Source organism: Pan troglodytes, chromosome 1, assembly GCF_028858775.2.
Source record: "Pan troglodytes isolate AG18354 chromosome 1, NHGRI_mPanTro3-v2.0_pri, whole genome shotgun sequence".
Taxonomy (NCBI): domain Eukaryota; kingdom Metazoa; phylum Chordata; class Mammalia; order Primates; family Hominidae; genus Pan; species Pan troglodytes.
This window is the reverse complement of record NC_072398.2, coordinates 86,683,772-86,704,834: the sequence shown is the minus strand read 5'-3', so window position 1 is coordinate 86,704,834 and position 21,063 is coordinate 86,683,772. Positions and strand designations below refer to the sequence as shown.

Below are 21,063 nucleotides of genomic sequence, written 5' to 3'. Positions count from 1 at the left end.
CCAGACTGCCTGGATTTGAATTCCAATTTCACTACTCAGTGATGAATGCAAACTGCCTAGCTTTTTGTGCCTTTGTTTTTCAGAAAATGGAGATGATCATTATAATGACCATATAGAGTTGCTGAGAGGATTATATACATAATGCAGCTGGCATGTAGTTAGGGCTTGGTTTTCTATTATTGTTCATATCTGAGAGATTCCACACAAGATGGCCCCTGTTTTGTCTGGATGGTGATATGTCTGCATGGGAGGCCTTGACCTTTGGCAATCATTCTGGAGCCACAAGAGTGTCAGCCCGAGGGCCAGCCGGTCTGCCGAGAAAGGAAAGGCAGAGAGAAAGAATCTACGTCCTTGAAAATGGCACTGGGCGGCTTTAACAACTGACCTAGAAGACCATTCCTCTTCTTGACTCCCAATTGGATGGGAGAATAAATTTCCTCACTCTTCAAACTATTTGAATACGGGCATTTTTTTTTTTTTTTTTTTTTTTTTTGCAGTGAAAAGATCCTAACAAGTACCCTGGCATACGCAATTGAATTTTTTATTAGTTCAAATGTTATCTTCATTGATATTTTGAATATAATTACTCATCTACTAATATTGTGTAGATGTTTTATAACATCAAACATTGTGTAGATGAGCACACAATGAGTTTTATAACATCAAACATCCACTTAAATAGCTCAGATGTTTACCTGCATGTCACAAGTATGCTCTTGTTAATTTAACATCAAGCTATTATTTTGAATAACTAATATAGTTTCAATAACTAATACAGTTTCAATAACTAATACAGTTATGGAAAATAATAATAACATCCAATAATAATATTGGATGTTTCCAGTGTGGATGTTGACACCCACACTATCCAGTTTATATTGGAATCTACTGAATGTTTCCACAATAATGTTGACCTTCTACTACTTGTTGATCTCCTCTTACATTGAACTAGCAGCTTTCTTTTTTTGAGACAGGGTCTTGCTGTGTTACCCAGGCTGGAGTGCAGTGGCACAATCTTGGCTCACTGCAACCTCCACCTCCTGTGCTCAAGCGATTCTCCCACCTCAGACTCCCGAGTAGCTGGGATTACAGGCATATGCCACCTCGCCTGGCTAATTTTGTATTTTTAGTAGAGATGGGGGTTTCACCGTGCAGGCCAGGCTGGTCTTGAACTCCTGACCTCGAGCAATCTGTCCGACTCAGCCTCCCAAAGTGCCGGGATTACAGGCATGAGTCACTGTGCCCAGCCCTGGACTAGCAGCTTTCTGAAAGCCACTCTACCACAGATGTATTATCTCTCATTTTTCCTCTCATTTCTCAAATAAAATTTTAAAAGCCATGCTGAAACTGGATTAGTTATATAAAATAATAGCTTGGTGTTAATAAGAGCATACTTACGACATGCAGGTAAACTTCTGAGCTGTTTAAGAGGTGAATACAGATACAATAGCAATAGTATATCCATTTAACAGCTTGAACTATTTAATATACTAGAAAAAGGTTTTTATATGCATCATTTTATTTTAAAAATAAAATACTCAGAAGTAAGCAAAATGATAATAAAAAAAAAATCCCTGAAGAGTGCAAAATAAAAATCTCAAAACGAGCTGAGATACTCTAATCAAATATAAAAGGTCAACTTGGTGAGTACTGTGTGAATTTTAGAAGATGTGATTAGGAAGTTTGTTCATTAGGAATATATACATTTTGCACCTTTCTTCCCCATGCAATTTGGTTTAGGTAAACTGTGGAAAGAGAGTTTCTGGGGTGCCAGTTGAGTTGGTCTCCCCTGTGTGAGACACCCATGGGGAGCCATGGGCGGCCTCTGAGGAGAAAAGTCTCCTTATTGCCTTCATGCCTTTATGCCCCGAGAGCATAACTGCTCAGTGGCATGCCACAGGTTGCTCAGGGAGATAACACTCCCTTGAAGCAGTGGAGTATAATCAAACATCTTGGCTCCTCCTGAAACCCACTCCCACCCATTTCAGTCTGGATAAGTTAAAGATCTTAAGTAGTTTAGAGATACACCTTTGCTCAAGGAAATTCACAGAAACTGCCACTGCTATACATCTTATTGAATGACTCACGAGTTCTCCTTCACTGATTAATCCTTTTCCTCATTCCCTCCTCGCCCTCCCATCTGCCCTAAGAACGAAGAGCTTGTAAACCAATAAACTGGGCGGAGCCCGAGAGCTCTGGGCCTTGAGTAAGCCTCAGCTGCTCCCATCCCCTGGACTCGCCTTTTAAAGCTTATTCTGTCTCTTTCTAACTCCTTTGTCTCTGCCGGACTCCGGGTACCCTCTGGGTGGTGTGGGGCTGGTTTCCCCCAACAGTAAACAAGATGAGTCTTCTTGGAAGAAGAAACTGAGTTTAACCCTGAATACTTGACCTACAAGGCTTGGTTGCTGGGCTAATTCATAGTGAAGAGGATCACGCTATTCAACGTACAGACACAGGTGAGTGAGGAGAAGAAAATTAATGAAATCTACCTCATTCTCCACAGGAGGAACCTGGGTTTACTTCTTAAGGGGACCTGATTTGTTAGGTGTATAAGTTTCCTATTGCTATTGTAACAAGTTACCACAAACTTAGCAGCTTAAAACAACACAAATTCATTATCTCACAGTACCCTTAGGTTAGAAGTCTGGCAACTTTGGCTAGGTTTCTGCTTAGAATCTCACAAGGCCAAAATCAAGATGTTAGCAGGCCTGCGTTTTCTTTAGAGGTCCTAGGGGAGAATCCATATCCTTGTTCATTCAGGTTATTGGTGGAATTCCATTTAAGGTCATTGTAGCACTAATGACTCATTTGTGTCTTGTCTGTCAGTTGAGAGGCATTACCCGTTTTTAGAGGCTTCCCACATGCCTTGGTGCACGGCCTTCATCCTACAACTTCAGAACCAGCAATGGTGGGTGACGTCTCTCACAGGCTTCCAATCCCTCTTCTGTCTCTCGATTCCACTGCATATCTCTGACCACTATTCTCCCTTCTTCTTCTACTGTTAAGAAATCCCATGGGGGCTGGGCACAGTGGTTCACGTTTGTAATCCCCGCACTTTGAGAGGCCGAAGTGGAAGGCTCACTTGAGCCCAGGAGCTCGAGATCAGCCTGGGCAACAAGATGAGACCCCCATCTCTACAAAAAATCAAAAAATTAGTTGGGCATGGTGGTGCATGCCTGTAGTCCCAGCTACTTGGGTAGCTGAGGTGGGAGGATTGCTGGAGGCCAGGAACATCAAGGCTGCAGTGAGCCATGTTCACGCCACTGCACTCCAGCCTGGGTGATAGAGTGAGACCATGTCTCAAAAAAACAAACAAACAAAAAAAAAAAAGAAAGAAAAAGGAATCTCATGATTTTGCATTGGGCCTACCCAAGACAGTCCAGAATAATCTCCGTGTCTTAAAGTCAGCTGATTAGTAATGTTAATTACATCTGTCATGTCCCTGTTGTCAAGAAACTTAACATATTCACAAAATCCAGGGCATAAGGAACCATTATTCAGCCCACAAAATTAGGGATATGATCAAAGGAAGAAATATTAAATAAAATTAAAACAAAATGCTGAAACAAATATCAGGGACAATTAGAAGAGAAAACAAAAAGGTAGTTCATGGTCAGCTCCAGGAAATCACATGTCTGCTGCACTGCCAAGGCTCTGTGGCAGTCTTGACTTCTCTGCCAACTTCTAAACTATGTTTCCTGGGCTCTTGGTGGGAGTCTAACCCCTGAGAAATCTCAAGAGGAAGGAGATTGTAATCAATTGGCCACTTCTAGCTCCAGCCACAGCACAACTGTGGTTATTGTTTATGTCCAGCATATCTGATAACACCAGCATTAGGGCTCTCTGATCTACTGCCAGAGTGAGCGGGGGTGTCAACAAGAGATGCTTTTGTACACGTTTTCCTTCCGGACTTACAAGAAACATAATTTCACACACTAAACCTGTTTTATCCTCTTATCATGAACAGTTGTCTGGAGGAGTTGTTGGCTCTCTCCCTGAAGGCTCTTAGAAGAAAGCAGATTAATATCACTACCTAGTTTCTTGATTTTGTATCTCTTGCCCTCATAATACCAAAAGAAAGAAAGCCAGAAAGCATCAGGGTAAATGAAACCAAAAGTGTAACTGACCTTTACCTACTTTTTGCTGCCGCTCAGTATCTTGACCATGTTAAAGGGCCCAGAGTATGTTATTGTCCTCCAGAGCATTCTTCCATTTCTCTGTTAGGGGCTTCAGAGTGTAAGGATGCAAGTGACATCACTGATGGCAAGGTGGGGAAGTTTCTCACAAGACCTTGGGGACTGGATATCTCTTATTAGAGGTGATCACTGACATGGACATTGGCCCAGAATGCTTTCTGGAAAGACTTCTTGTTCCCTCCTTGTATTCGTTTCCTGGGGCAGAGTCCCAGAAGCCAGGAGGTTTATTGTCTTACAGAGGCTTGAAGTCTGCAACCAAGGTACCAGCAGGATAGCGCCCTCCAGAAATTCATGTCCTACCCCAAACCTCAGAATGTGATCTTATGTAGAACTGTGGTCATGGCAAATGAACTTAATTAGGCTCTAAGATTTAGAAGAGGAAGAAAGAGGTGGAAGAAGGAGACTAGGTTGCTAGATTCTTGAGAGGAGCCCGTCTAAACAAGAACTGTAGAAATGAACCTTACCCCTCAGAGCAATGCCAGAGCAGAGAAATAATGTACCTTGATGACCAGAACTCACCAACAGATCCCAGCTGATGCAACTAGTTATAATTGGCTGAACAAACTCAGATGATCTGTTTCTTTTTCCAGAGGCTAAGATTTCTCAGAGTCTGGGATTAGAAGAGTCTGAGATCTTTACTGTTTTTTCTCCCCTTCATCCGTAAGTCTTCTTCTCTTGGGATGTTCTAAAGAGGACCCTGTTTTCTCTTTTCATTTTTTCAAAAAACTATTGCTTCCAGCAGCTAAAAAAGCCTCAAGGTACACTGGAATCCACTATCTCTGAGAACAGTGCCTGTTATGCCATGTTCTAACATGTTCCTTGAAGGGAGGAGGTGAAATCATACTTACAGGTGGACCCCAATGGACCAGGGGATGCTGTGTCCTAGGATGGATCCACTCACAGTGACTCCTTAGGCTCTGCAACCTGGACCAGACTTACATCTAGACAGCCTTAAATCCTATGAGCAATAGCATCTCCTGCCATCCCTGCTGGGCAGCCTTGTGCAGATAACTGACCTTCATGGCCTCTATAGGACCCCTGGGATATTCTGAGAAGATCTGGGGAGTGCTGAAAAAAGGATGCCAGGCTGGGTGCAGTGGCTCGCGCCTGTAATCCCAGCACTTGGGGAGGCCGAGGCAGGCAGATCACGAGGTCAGGATATGAAGACCAGCCTGATCGACATAGTGAAACCCCGTCTCAACTGAAAATACAAAAAATTAGCTGGGCGTGGTGGCGCACGCCTGTAGTGCTAGCTACTCTGGAGGCTGAGGCAGGAGAATTGCTTGAACCCGGGAGGCAGAGGTTGCAGTGAACTGAGGTCACGCCATGGCACTCCAGCCTGAGCAACAAGAGCGGAACTCCATCTAAAAAAAAAAAAAGAGGAAGTTGTGGTCATGGGCTAGTGCTTGGATAGATTTGAAATTCAGGTTCACATAAGCTGGGTACTCAAAGGCAAAAAAAAGCAGAACAGACTCAGCAAGACTTCAGATTCCTTATAATCAGCCACACAGACTCAAAAACAATTATGCTTAAATAAGAGACAACTTTGGAAATCTCTTCAAGAAACAGGAGAATTAATACTGTTAAAATGTCCATACTACCCAAAGTGACCCACAGATTCAATACAATCCCCATCAAAATTCCAATGACATTTTTAACAAAAATGGAAAAAATAATCTTAAAGTTTGTATGGAACCACAAAAAAAACCCAAGTAGTCAAAGCAATCATGAACAAAAAGGACAAAACTGGAGGCATTATACTATCAGACTTCAGAATGTACTACAAAGCTATATTAATCAAAACAGCATGATACTGGCATAAAAACAGACACGTAGGCCAAAGGAACGGATAAAAAGCCCAGAAACAAATTCATGCATTTACAATTAACTGATTTTTGACAAGGTGCCAAAACACACAATGAAGAAAGGAAAGTCCCTTCAATAAAAGGCATTGGGAAAATTGGATATCCACATACAGAAAAATGAAATTAGACCCTTAACTCACACTATATTCAAATATCAACATGAAGTACATTCAAAACTGAAATGTGAGATGTGAAGCTGCAAAACCACTAGAAGAAAACATAGAGGAAATGTTCCATGACATTGGTCTGGGCAAAGATTTATTGAATATTCCCCCAAAGCATAGGCACTAAAGGCAAAAATAGACAAATAGGATTGCGTCAAACCAAAAAGCTCCCGCACAACCAAGGAAACAATCAACAGAGTGACGAGATAACCTATAAAGTGGGAAGAAATATTTGCAAAGCATACATCTGATAAAGGATTAATATCCAAAGTGTATGAGGAAGTTAAACTACTCAATCATAAGAAACAAATAACCTGAGTAAAAATGGACAAAGGATCTCAATAGACAGTTCCTAAAAGAAGGCATACAAACGACCAACAAATATAAGAAAAAATAGGGCAGGTGCGGTGGCTCACACCTGTAATCCCAACACTTTGGGAAGCTTAGGCGGGTGGATCACGTGAGGTCAGGAGTTCGAAACCAGCCTGGCCAACATGGTGGAACCCCATCTCTACTAAAAATACAAAAAAATTAGCCAGGCATAGTGGTTCATGCCTGTAATCCCAGCTACTCGGGAGACTGAGGCAGGAGACTCGCTTGAACCCGGGAGGCAGAGGTTGCAGTGAGCTGAGGTCATGCCACTGCACTCCAGCCTGGGCAACAGAGCAAGATTCTGTCTCAAAAAGAAAAAGTGCTCAACATCACTAATCATTAGAAAAATACAAATTAAAACTGCAATGAGATATCACCTTATGTCTTAGAATGGCTATTAACAAAAAGATAAAAGATAACAAATATTGGCAAGGATGTGGAGAAAAGGGAACCTTGCACACTGTTTATAGGAACATAAATTAGTACAGCTATTATGAAAACACAGTATAGAGGTTCTCAAAAAAAATTAAAAATAGAACTACTATATAATCCAGCAATCTCATTACTGGGTATGCAGCAGGACAAGTAGTCAAGGAAGCGACCATGTCCTTGGACACAGCAACCTTGGTGACCATACAGTCAGTACAATAAGCCTCAGCATTTGCATTGTAGTCAAGCTCATTCAAGCAAAGCTATCTCCAGTAAGGCCTTTCCCCTCTACAGAGCATGTGCCTTCTGATTTTTACCTATACTCCAACTGACCCTTTGCTCATTTTAATAGTAAGAAATACACCCCTGGGTGGAGATTAAATGCTTATGAGACACGCGACATATGAACAAGCATGTACAGCTACTGTGCCTGTGCAACTAGAGGACCACCCAGAACACGCTTAGTAGTAACACCTCTTCCCACCCCCTTATGAATAATATGAGACTCCCATGAAGGGAATCTCCTCAGTGCCAGTCTTTGCTGTCTCATCCTTATGAGCAGCCTGCCCTGGATCTTCTTTCTCTCAGAATGTACTGTCTATTCTGCACTTTTAACTTTCAAAACATTCTTTTTACTTTGGAATAAATTATTCTACGCTGCATATCTTTTTCTGTGTGTCTTTTGTTTAAATTCTTTTAAACTAAGAAGATAAAAACTGAAGTATCACAATAGCCGTCAACAAGTATATAGCCAAAGAAAATGGAATTAGTATGTTGAAGAGTTATCTGCACTACCATGTTCATTGCAGCACTATTTACAATAGTCAAGATATGAAAGCAACATAAGCATCCATCAATGAATGAATGGATAAAGAAAATGTAGTATATGCACATGATGGAATACTATTCAGCCTTAAAAAAGAAGGAAATCCTATCATTTGCAACAGTATGAATGAACTGGGAGGGCATTATGTTAAGTGAAATAAGCCAGGCACAGAAAGACAAATATCACATGATTTAACTTATATGTGGAGTCTAAAAAAGTTGAACTCATAGAAGTAGAGAGCAGAACAATGGTTACCAATGGTTAGAGAAAGGGGGTTGGGAAAAGTTTGGTTAAAGGTTACAAAATAAGTTTAAGAGATCTATTGTACAACATGGTGACTATAGCAAATAATGATTATCCATATTTTTGAAAATTGTGAACGGAGTAGTTTTGAAGTGTATTCACCATTAAAAAAAGCATGTGAGGTAATGCATATGTTAATTAGCTTGATTTAACCTTTCTACAGTGTATAAATATTTTAAAACAACATATTGTATATAATATATTCAATTTTAACTTGTCAATTAAAAATAATTTTCTTAAAAAAGAAAAATGTGAAATATTATATTTGAAAAATAACCAATAGAACTTACAGAAATAAAAAGCAAAAAAAAAAAGTTATATTTTAAAAAGCCAATAGATGTAATTGGCAGCAGATGGGATATTGTAAAAGAGGTAATTCATGAATTGGAAATTAGGTTAGAAAAAAATATTCAGAACGTAGTACAGAGAAACAGAAAGGCATAACATATGGAACAGAGGTTAAGAGGCACGAAGGATAGGGTAATAAGTCTTAAGAGTTGCTTTATTAGAGTTCTGGATAGCAGGAGAGTGAAAATGGGACAGAAGTGGTACTGAAAGAAATAATGGTTGAGAATTTTTAGGACTAATGAAAAACACCAGTGCATAGAGCAAAGAGGCAACAAATTCTACGAAAGGGAAATGAAAAGAAATCTACATCACAGCCGGGCACGGTGGCTCACGCCTGTAATCCCAGCACTTTGGGAGGCCGAGACGGGTGGATCACCTGAGGTCAGAAGTTCGAGACCAGCCTGGCCAAAATGGAGAAACCCCATCTCTACCAAAAATACAAAAATTAGCTGGACGTGGTGGCGGGCGCCTGTAATCCCAGCTACTCGGGAGGTTGAGGCAGGAGAATCTCTTGAACCTAGGAAGGTGGAGGTTGCAGTGAGCCGAGATCCCGCCACTGCACTCCAGCCTGGGCAACAAGAGCAAAACTCCGTGTCAAAAAAAAAAAAAAAAAGGAAATCTACATCAAGATGCGCCTTAGTAAAAATGTAGAATTCCAAAGATAAACAGAAAATTTAAACGGAGTCAGAAAAAAAAGACAGGTTGCTTTAAAGAAACAACAGTTGGCCGGGCGCGGTGGCTCACGCCTGTAAACCCAGCACTTTGGGAGGCCGAGGCGGGTGGATCACGAGGTCAGAAGATCAAGACCATCCTGGCTAACACTGTGAAACCCCGTCTCTACTGAAAATACAAAAAATTTGCTGAGCGTGCTGGCAGGTGCCTGTAGTCCCAGCTACTCGGGAGGCTGAGGCAGGAGAATGGCGTGAACCCGGGAGGCAGAGCCTGCAGTGAGCCGAGTTAGCGCCACTGCACTCCAGCCTGAGCGACAGAGCAAGACTCCGTCAAAAAAAAAAAAAAAAAAAGAAACAACAGTTAGACCTCTGACATTTTCCCTTTAACAGTGAAAGTTATAAGGCAGTGGTATAATATTTTCAACATACTAAGAAGGGATAATTCTCATCCTACAATATTATGCTCAGCAACAGTATAAGAATAAACATTAAATAAAAATACTATCAGACCCCCCCCAAAAAATATGGAAAAAGTTCACCATGAGTAGCTCCTCCATTTATGAGGGATATACTTCAGATGGAATTAAATAATGCCAAATGAAAGAACTGAGCTGTATATTATCCTAAAGAAAGGGAAATATAGAGATTAAATTACAATAGATTAAATGTAGATAAGATTAAGCGAAAAGTATAACATCCAAAATAGTAGACGGAAAAATAGATGATAACAAAATGATTAATCCAAAAAGAAGGCAAGAGAGAGAAAAAGAAACGTAGAACTTGTGGGACAAATAAAAAGCACAACATAGGATGGTACATTTAAACCCAAATGTATTGGCATCACATTAAATGTAAATGGACTAAGCGCTCCACTTAAAACACCAGCGTTGACAAATAGGATTAAAATAAACAAAATCCAGCTTTGTAATGTTTAGTAAAGAAACATTTAAGACATATGCACACAGAAAATTTGAATGTAAAAGCATAGAAAAAGATTACAGCATGTAAATATAAACAAAAGAAAATTTGTGTGGTTATATTAATATAAGACAAAATAAAGTTTATGACAATAGCATTAACAGAGAGGATCGCCTTGTAATAATGAAAGTTTAATTTCCGAGTAATATATAAGAAATTGACATTTACATGCACCTTAGATAGTCTTAAAATATATAATACAGGCCAGGCATGGTGGCTTATGCCTGTAATCCCAGCACTTTGGGAGGCCGAGGCGGGCGGATCACCTGAGGTCAGGAGTTTGAGATCAGCCTGGCTAACGTGGTGAAACCCCGTCTCTACCAAAAATATAAAAATTAGCCAGGCGTGGTGGCGGGCACCTGTAATCCCAGCTACTTGGGAGGCTGAGGCAGGAGAATCACTTGAACCTGGGAGGCAGAGGTTGCAGTGAGCCGAGATCATGCCACTACACCCCAGCCTGGGCAACAGAGTGACACCCTGTTTTAAGAAAAAAAAAAGAAAAATGTATGATGCCCTTTATGAAAACAAAGCATTTCAGACATCTAGATCTAGCAAAAGTTTCACAAGACCCCTAGAATCAAATTATAAAGCATTATTTGGAGAAATGAAAGAAGACCCAAATGAACAGAGGGATATGTATACAATACGGAAGAATCAATACTGTAAAGATGTATGTGGTCATGTAAGAAAACACCACGTTTCCCAAAAACCTATTGACATAGAAAAACGCAGTATAAAAAAAAAAAAGTGGTATGTGGGCTCCAGATTGAGACATAGATTTTTTAGAAATCACAACAGTTTCTTTTTTTTTTTTTGAGACAAGGTCTCTCTCGGTCACCCAGGCTGGAGTGCAGTGGCATGTTCATGGCTCACTGTAGCCTCAACCTCCCAGGCTCGATCAATCCTCCCACTTCAACCTCCCAAGTAACTGTGATTACAGGTGCATGCCACCATGCCTGGCCAATTTTTTTTTTTTTTTTTTTTTTTTGTAGAGACAGGGTTTCTACATGTTGCCCAAGCTGGTCTTGAACTCCTTCCACCTCGGCCTCCCAAAGTGCTGGGCTTACAGATGTGAGTCACCATGCCCAGCCATTTTTGTTTTGTTTTGTTTGTTTTTTGAGAAACAAGTTCTTCCTCTCTTGCCCAGGTTGGTGTGCAGTGGCACAATCATAGCTCATAGTAACCTCAAACTCCTGGGCTCCTGAGTAGCAAGGACTATGAGCTTACGGCACCATACCCAGCTAATTTTAAAATTCTTCGTAGAGATGGCGTCTCACTATATTACCCAGGCTGGTCTGGAACTCCTGACCTCAAGCAGCCTCCCACCTTGACCTCCCAAGGTTCTGAGATTACAGGCGTGAGCCACAGTGCCCGGCCCACAGCAGGTTTTTTTGCGGGGAGGGGGAATGGAAAATGACAAAACGTTTCTAAAATTTATATAGAAATGAAAATAGTCACTGCTAGTCAAGACACTCTTGAAGAAGAAAGGGGACTTAACTAATTCTAAAGATATTAAAATCTATTATAAAGCTACTAAAATTATGACAGTGTGGTTATAGCACAAGAAAGGCCAAATAAACCAACGGAACAAAATTAAAGTTCCAGAAATACACGCTATTATATGTACACACTCAGTCTCTGACAAAGGAGATACTACAGAGCTATGGAGAAATGACAATTTTTTTGACAAATGGTGCTGCGTCAATTAGACATTCATTCAGTGTGGAAAAAAATGAAACTCACACCTTACTTCACACTTTACATCTCCAAATTCCAAGTATATTGAAGACCCTCATGTGACATGTAAATTTTTAAAAAATCTTCTAAAATATATCCGTATCTATAGAAGAGTATCTGAATTCTGCCAGGCGCGGTGGCTCACGCCTGTAATCCCAGCACTTTGGGAGGCCAAGGCAGGCAGATCACCTGAGGTCCGGAGTTCAAGACCAGCCTGACCAACATGGAGAAACCCCGTCTCTACTAAAAATACAAAATTAGCCGGATGTGGTGGTGCACGCCTGTAATCCCATCTACTCTGGAGGCTGAGGCAGGAGAATGGCTTGAACCCGGGAGGCGGAGGTTGCTGTGAGCCAAGATCACGCCATTGCACTCCAGCCTGGGCAACAAGAGCGAAACTCCATCTCAAAAAAAAAAAGAAGAGTATCTGAATTCTGTGTGACCTTGTGGTAGGGAAAGAGTTCTTAGAACAACAACAAAAAAAGGCTAACCCTAAAAGAAATGATGATGTACTAAATTAATCTTAAGAAATTCCACTCATCAAAAGACCGTTGAAAAGTAAAGAGACAAAGCACAGAATAGGAGAGAAGATTTGCAACACATAAAACAAAAAGCTCTTATCCCCAAAATATATAGAATTGTACAAATCAAAAGGAAAATGACAGACAACTCAATCGAGAAATTAGCAAAAAACTTGAAAAGCATTTCAAACAATAACCAATAAACATTTTTAAAGGTATTCAATCGTATTAGTAATCAGGGAAGTAAAAATTAAGACTAAAATAAGATACCAATACACATCCACAAGGAATAGTTAAAAAGACTAATAACATCAGGTACTAGAGGAGCAATGAGAACTCTCATATACTGTAGATGGAAAGGTAAATTGGTACAATATGGTTTTTCATTATCAATTTTTTTTTTCTTTTTGAGACAGAGTGTCACACTGTCACCCAGGCTGGAGTGCAGTGGTGCGATCTCAGCTCACTGCAACCTCTGCATCCCAGGTTCAAGCAATCCTCCCATGTCAGCCTCCTGAGTAGCTAGTATTACAGGCATGCATCACCACACCGGGCTAATTTTTTTTTTTATTTTTAGTAGAGAGGGGTTTCACCATGTTGGCCTTGAACTCCTGACCTCAAGTGATCTGCCTGCCTTGGCCTCCCAAGGTGCTGGGATTACAGGTGTGGGCCACCAAGCCTGGCCTCATTATCTATTAAAGTTTAAACACAGACATGCACTATGACCCAGTAATATTCTACTCCTAGGTATATACCCTTAAAAAATGAGAGCGCACTGTGCAAAAAAATTTACAACACTCTCCGTAGAAATATTATTTACGATAGCATCAAGCTGAAAACAACACAAATGCCTATCAGTAATAGAACATGTCAGTAAATTGTCGTGTGCACATACAGTGGGATACTATATAGCAACGAAGGTGAAGAAACTACAGCTACTTGCCACAGCATGGCTGACTCTTACAAATGTAATAGTAACCAAAGGAAGCCAGATATAAAATACAGAAACTGTATTATTCCATTTGTATACAACTTAGAAATAGGCAAACCTAATCTATGGTGTTAGAAGTCAGACTATCTGGTTAACTTTTGGGGGATAAGTGCATCTGAGTATTGGGAGAAGGCAAGAGATGGGGCTTCAGGGCTGCTGGTAATTTTTTATTCCTTGACTTGAGTGTTGGTAACATTGATGTGTGGACGTTCTGTTAATTTATTGATCTCTCGTTTATCATACACATATTTTTCTGTATGTTACAGTTCAATAAAAATATAATTAGAAAAATAATTCCCACTAAGAAATTTCAACCCCACTGAGCCCCAGGGGAGCAGGAAAGTGTGGCCAGCCTCTTGCACTGCTTTGTCTCCAAAATAAACTACCAAAATCAAACAGCAAAAAAAAGAAAAAGAAAAGAAAAGAAATTTCAACCCCAAATGCCTTCATTGGAGAGTTCTATTTTAATTCAAAGAAGAAATAATTTAAATAATTTACACAATCTCATCTAGAGAAATGAAAAAGAGGAAATATTCTTCAACCAATTTGTGAAGTGACGTTACATCGAGAGAACACACTTTAAAAATAATTGCCTTAGACATAAAATATACTTGAAAAATATTGGCCTCAGGCTGAATTAATAGTCTAAATATATAAGAAGCTAAATACAGATTGATAAGAAAATTACCAAGTATCAGCCAGGGGCAGTGATTCATACCTGTAATCCTAGCACTTTGGGAGGCCGAGGCGGGCATATTACTTGAGGTCAGGAGTTCAAAACCAGGCTGGCCAATATGGTGAAACCTCGTCTCTACTTAAAAACACAAAAAATTAGCGGGGCATGGTGGTGCACACCTTTAATCCCAGCTACTAGGGAGGCTGAGGCAGGAGAATCACTTGAACCCAGGAGGCGGAGTTTGCAGTGAGCCGAGATTGCGCCACTGCGCTCTAGCCTGGGCGACAGAGACTTTGTCTCAAAAAAAAAAAAAAAAAAAGAAAGAAAGAAAAAGAAAAAGAAAAAAAAAATTACCAAGTACGAAATAGATAGGTAAGAGCATAACTCATGTAGCAAATCAATTTTTTTTAAAGTGCAACCTCACTAGTTACAAAAAGTTATATAAATTAAAAAGTTATTTTCTTAATTACCAAATGGTATATATTTTTTAAATCATACTCTCCGAGGCTGGGGAACGTACGCATTGGTAGAATCATTTTGAAGGGGAATTTGGCAATCGTATAAACAGTATAAAATTGTTAACATCCTTTAATCCAAATACTATATTTCTAAGAATTTATCTTTTTATTTATCTTATGGAAGTAATCCTAAATAAGGATAATGATTTAAGCAGAAAAGTATAATCTTGTCACTATCTCACATAGTGAAAAATTGGAAATACCTGAAATGTTCTATGTTAGTGGCCTGGTTAAATAAACTATAGTGCATTCACTTGGCAGTCTATTTTTATGTGATCATTAAAAATAATGTGCATAAATAATATTAATGACAGTAAAATATGCTAAGAATATAACTACACAAAAAGGCTAAACACAAAATTGTATAAAGATTTTGACATCAATTATCTATTTTAAAACATATTCAAAAGAGGCCAGAAGAAAAGACAAAGTACTAAGCAGTTTTTCTACTTTTTGGAATTTTCTCCAGTTTTCAAACTTACTATATATAATAAGTGTATGTTCCCTTTTAAAAACCTGCCCAAAGCATCTTTTTAAAAGTAGCATAATAGCAATAGAAAGAAAGAATATTACGTATCTATTCCTCACTTTAGTCATATGTATTATTCTTAATATTGTAATTGTTAAAATGTTACAAATTTATATATTCTGTGCTTAACATTAAAACTGTGTTCATCCATGGCCAGGCACAGTGGCTCACACCTGTAATCCCAGTGAGAGGTGACAGCGTGCTGGCAGTCCTCACAGCCCTCGCTCGCTCTCGGTGCCTCCTCTGCCTGGGCTCCCACTTTGGTGGCACTTGAGGAGCCCTTCAGCCCACCACTGCACTGTGGGAGCCCCTTTCTCGGCTGGCCAAGGCCAGAGCCCACTCCCTCAGCTTGCAGGGAGGTGTGGAGGGAGAAGCGCGAGCGGGAACTGGGCAGCGTGCAGCGCTTGAGGGCCAGCTGGAGTTCCAGGTGGCGTGGGCTTGGCGGGCCCCGAACTCGGAGCAGCCGGCCGGCCCTGCGGGCCCCGGGCAATGAGGGACTTAGCACCTGGGCCAGCGGCTGCGGAGGGTGTACTGGGTCCCCCAGCAGTGCCAGCCCACCGGCGCTGCGCTCGATTTCTCGCCGGGCCTTAGCCGCCTTCCCGCGGGGCAGGCCTCAGGACTGCAGCCCGCCATGCCTGAGCCTTCCCCCGCCTCCGTGGGCTCCTGTGCAGCCCCAGCCTCCCCGACGAGCGCCGCCCCCTGCTCCAAGGCGCCCAGTCCCACCGACCACCCAAGGGCTGATGAGTACGAGCGCATGGCGCGGGACTGGCAGGCAGCTCCACCTGCAGCCCCAGTGCGGGATCCACTGGGTGAAGCCAGCTGGGCTCCTGAGTCTGGTGGGGCCTTGGAGAACCTTTGTGTGGATACTCTGTATCTAACGAATCTCATGAGGAGGTTGAGAACCTTTATGTCTAGCTCAGGGATTGTAAATACACCAATCGGCACTCTGTATCTAGCTCAAGGTTTGTGAATGCACCAATCAGTACCCTGTGTCTAGCTCAGGGTTTGTGAATGCACCAATCGACACTCTGTATCTAGCTGCTCTGGTGGGGCCTTGGAGAACCTTTGTGTCCATACTCTGTATCTAACTAATCTGATAGGGCCTTGGAGAGCCTTTATGTTTAGCCCAGGGATTGTAAACGCACCAATCAGCACCCTGTCAAAACAGACCACTGGGCTCTACCAATCAGCAGGATGTGGGTGGGGCCAGATAAGAGAATAAAAGCAGGCTGCCCTAGCCGGCAGTGGCAACCGGCTGGGGTCCCCTTCCACACTGTGGAAGCTTTGTTCTTTCGCTCTTTGCAATAAATCTTGCTACTGCTCACTCTTTGGGTCCACACTGCTTTTATGAGCTGTAACACTCACCGCGAAGGTCTGCAGCTTCACTCCTGAAGCCAGGGAGACCATGAGCCCACTGGGAGGAACAAACAACTCCAGATGCGCTGCCTTAAGAGCTGTAACACTCAGGGGGAAGGTCTGCGGCTTCACTCCTGAGCCAGCAAGATCGTGAACCCACCAGAAGGAAGAAACTCCGAACACATCAGAACATCAGAAGAAACAAACTCCAGACACGCCACCTTAAGAGCTGTAACACTCACTGCGAGGGTCCGTGGCTTCATTCTTGAAGTCAGTGAAACCAAGAACCCACCAATTCCAGACACACCAGCACTTTGGGAGGCTGAGGCAGGTGGATCTCTTGAGGCCAGGAGTTTGAGACCAGGCTGGCCAACATAGTGAAACCCCATCTCTACTAAAAAGACAAAAAAAATAGCCGACCGTGGTGGCACACACCTGTAGTCCCAGCTACTCGGGAGGCTGAGGCAGGAGAATCGCTTCCACCCAGGAAGCAGAGGTTGCAGTGAGCCGAGATGGCACCACTGCACTCCAGTCTGGGCGACAGAGCAAGACTGACTTAAAGCAAACAAACAAATCACAACAACCCACAAAACAAAACTAAACCAAAAAACCATATGCATGGAACATTTTAAATTTTTTGCTATAATAGAAGCCAAGTTAAGTTGATTTTATGTCTGTGGATCTTGCTGTTTTCTTTGCGGGTCTTTGGCCCTTGATAGAAAAAAGATTTCATATATTTGTTATAGGTCTTCAATAAATAAATGTTGGCTGGACCTTAGTGGAAGACAACTCTGAATATGACAAAGAGGATGAAACTGTTCAATACTCTCTAAGATTTTCAAGACAGACTATTGAAGTAGCTGCTTTTATCAGTTCTCCGTGGAAATCCTTATCTTCATTTAAGATGTGAGACCTCCATAGAGTTTATACCATCTGTTTGTCCGTCTTTGGCATAATATTTCCAGTTGTGGTTGCAAGGCTAGACTATGAAATGTAGTTGTTTGTTGTCTGGGTTCTTTTTTGTCAGAGGGATGAGCTTTAAGTACCTTGGCCATGTTTCATAGTCTCTGAGTTTTACATCTGCTTAGAAAAGCCTTCTTAATTCCAAGACTATTTTTAAATGCAATGCTTTCTTCTGGTACATTTATAAGTGTTTTTATGTTAAAGTACTAGACCTAATTTTAATTAAATTTAATCTAAGATACAAGAGAGGGTTCAGCTAATTCTCTTTCAAATAAGCAGCTAGCTGTTGTAACACCATTAATTGAATCATTCTTCTTTTCCCTACTAATTAGAAATTCCCCTTTTATTCTATGCTAAATTCTAAATGTATTTGTTCCTGTTTTTAGATGTATTTCTCTCCACTATTCTGTCAGTACCAAACTCTTAATTACTGTAGCTTTCCAATACATTTTAGTATTAAGTTCATCTCTGTTTCCCCAGCCTCCCCACCAAATTTGCCTGGCTTTAAAGCAAAATTAAAATGGAGGACAGGCCTGAAAAATTCCTCAGCAAACAAAACTAAGCCTTAAAAATATCCTTAGCCTTGCTTAAACTACAAACATAGGTGAAATTTAACTTGAATTATTTTTGGTAAAAGTTATGTCAGTCAGAACCTAAACCTCAGCCAATCATAAGTGGCCAATTAACATATGATTAGGGACTTTGCAGCAAAGTAAACCAAAAAGGGTAATTTTGTAACTACAGCCAATTAAATGTCTTTTATTTCACTTCCTCATTTTCCCAATAAATGTTTTCCTCCAATGTTTCATCACAAGAACACTACACCTCTTCCAGTTTGGTGTTCCCCAGTTTGTGAATTTCTTCTTACTCAAAATCTTTAAAATTTTATTGTTCTTCAGATTTTTCTTTAACACAGTATTTTTACTTCTGATGAATTTTATACTCACTTTGTCAAATTTACAAAAAAACTCTGTTTGTGTTTAGATTTATAGAATTTATAGATTTATCTGAGAAAAAAGTGGCATGGATCCCAAATCAAGTCCTTTTATTCATTCAAATTTTCTTTTATGTTCTTGAGTATATTTTAAACATTTTTAAAAACACTTCTCTTGGTTACAAAAATTGCTAATATTTTTGTTGTTATTCTCATTATTATTGTAAATGGGCATCTGTCTTTTATTATATCTTTTTAGTGATTATTGTTTGAATAAATAAAAACTACCATTTTTGTATTAATTTTGTAACCAGTCACTCTAGCTAATAGTCTTCAAAGTTTCATTTTGTTTCCCAGTTAAGTTTCTTGGATTTCCCAGGCATAAAACCACGTCATGTGCAAATACTGCTAATTTTGGCCTTCTCCTTAAAGATTTTTAAACCTCATTTATTTTGTCTGATGGCACTGGCTAGTACTTACAGTATAAATTTATATCAAAGTGGTGATAATATGCATATTTATTTCATTCTTTTATTTATTTATTTACTTATTTGCTTGAGGTGGGGTTTCACCATATTGCCCAGGCTGGTCTTGAACTCTGGGCTCCTGGGTGACCCACTTGTCTTCACCTCCCAAAGTGCTGAGATTACAGCGTATTTATTCCATTCTTAAAACCAATGTGAGTTCTTTTAGTGCTTTATCCTTAAACATAATTCTGACCATTAGTTAAGGAAGTATACCTCTAGCACTACATTTTTCAGATTATGTATGTTAGTGTGAGAGTGTTTGAGAATGGTAGTTGAATTTTTCCTACCTTTTAAGAACCTTTTGAACATTTAATTTTTATTTTTTTACCTATTTATATGACAAGTTATGTTTATATGACAAATTTCCTAACATAGAAGCACTCTTGGGTTCTTGGAATACACACTGAATCATAACTATTATACTTGTAATATGCTACTAGATTCCAGCTATTAGTAGTTTAAGACTGACATTAAGTGAAGTTGGTCTGAAGTTGTTTCTGTGTGCATGTGAACATTCTTTGTTCATTTTTAAAGCTTCATACACAGAATTTATGAGAAATCTGTAAAACAAGATAAGCAACTCAATATTAAAACAATAAAAGATATAAATAGGCGGCTGGGCGCGGTGGCTCACGCCTGTAATCCCAGCACTTTGGGAGGCCGAGGCAGGCGGATCACAAGGTCAGAAGATCGAGACCATCCTGGCTAACATGGGGAAACCCTGTCTCTACTAAAAATACAAAAAATATTAGCCGGGTGTGGCAGCGTGTGCCTGTAGTCCCAGCTACTTGGGAGGCTGAGGCAGGAGGATGGCGTGAACCTGGGAGGCGGAGCTTGCAGTGAGCCGAGATTGCTCCACTGCACTCCAGCCTAGGCGACACAGTAAGACTCTGTCTCAAAAACAAACAAACAAAAAAAGATATAAATAGGCAATTCTCAGGAGTTAAAATACCAATAGCTAATAAAGATATGGAAACAGATCAACCTCAATAGTAATCCAGAAAACACAAATTAAATAAGGTGTTAGCTTTTTCTCAACAAATTGGCAAAAGTAAAAATTATTGAAAAAAGTTAGTAAAGGTGTGGAGAAATGAGTTCTCCTATGTGTTGCAGGAAATGGTGGAAATATTGACTACTATATATTTTTTAAATTTTAACATTAAATTAATAATTCTCAATATTAAAAATGCAAGGTGTAAAGAAGCATATATATGTCCCCTCACTGCCAATTCCCCTTTCTGGGGGGAAAATTATGTTTTCAGTTTTTAATGTGTCCTTCCAAAAATATTTTAACCCCTTAAACACATTTTCATCCCCTTCCTCCTCCACCAACTTTTCTGAATTATAATTGAAGTACAATAAACTGGACATATTTGAAACCTACAATTTGTTTGGTTTTGACATATGTTTACATATGCATATACCTTAGAAATCATCAGTGAGTCCATATAATCAACATAGTCACCTCCCCGCAAATTTCCTTGTTCTCCTTGGTAATCTCTCCCTCCCTCTCACCCTTCCCAACCTACTTCCCGGGAAACTACTGATCTACTTTTTGTCACTCTAGATTAGTTTGCATTTTTTAGAAGTTTATGTAAATGGGCCAACTTTGGTGGCTCACGACTGTAATCCCAGCACTTTGGGAGGCCGAGGTGGGCAGATCACCTGAGATCAGGAGTTCGAAACTAGCCTGGCCAACATAGTGAAACCCTGTCTCTACTAAAAATACAAAAATTAGCCAGGCCTGGTGGTGCACACCTGTAATCCTAGCTACTCGAGGGGCTGAGGCAGGAGAATTGCTTGAACCCGGGAGGCGGAGGTTGCAGCGAGCCTAGATCACACCAATGCACTCCAGCCTGGGTGACAGAGCAAGACTCTGTCTAAAAAAAATTAAAAAAAAAAAAAAAAGTAGTTCATGTAGACAGAATAATACAGTGTATACTTTTTGCCAGGTCTGTTTCATTTTGCATAATTATTTTGTGATTCATCATGTTATTTTATGAATAGTTCATTTTTTATTGCTGAGTAGTATTTTACTGTATGCATGTACCACAACTGGTTCATATATTCACCTGTTGATAGACATTTGGATTGTTTATATTTTGAGGCTATTACAAATAAAGTTGCTATGAGTATTTGTGTACATGTCTTTTTTAAAC

The 21,063-nt window shown here is 40.2% G+C and overlaps 1 protein-coding gene across 1 annotated transcript in view; it reads right to left on the bottom strand.

The window, feature by feature from the left end:
• The window catches only part of SH2D1B (SH2 domain containing 1B), a 92,483-nt gene that overhangs the window by 22,290 nt on the left and 49,130 nt on the right, over positions 1-21,063 (bottom strand). The window lies entirely within an intron of this gene.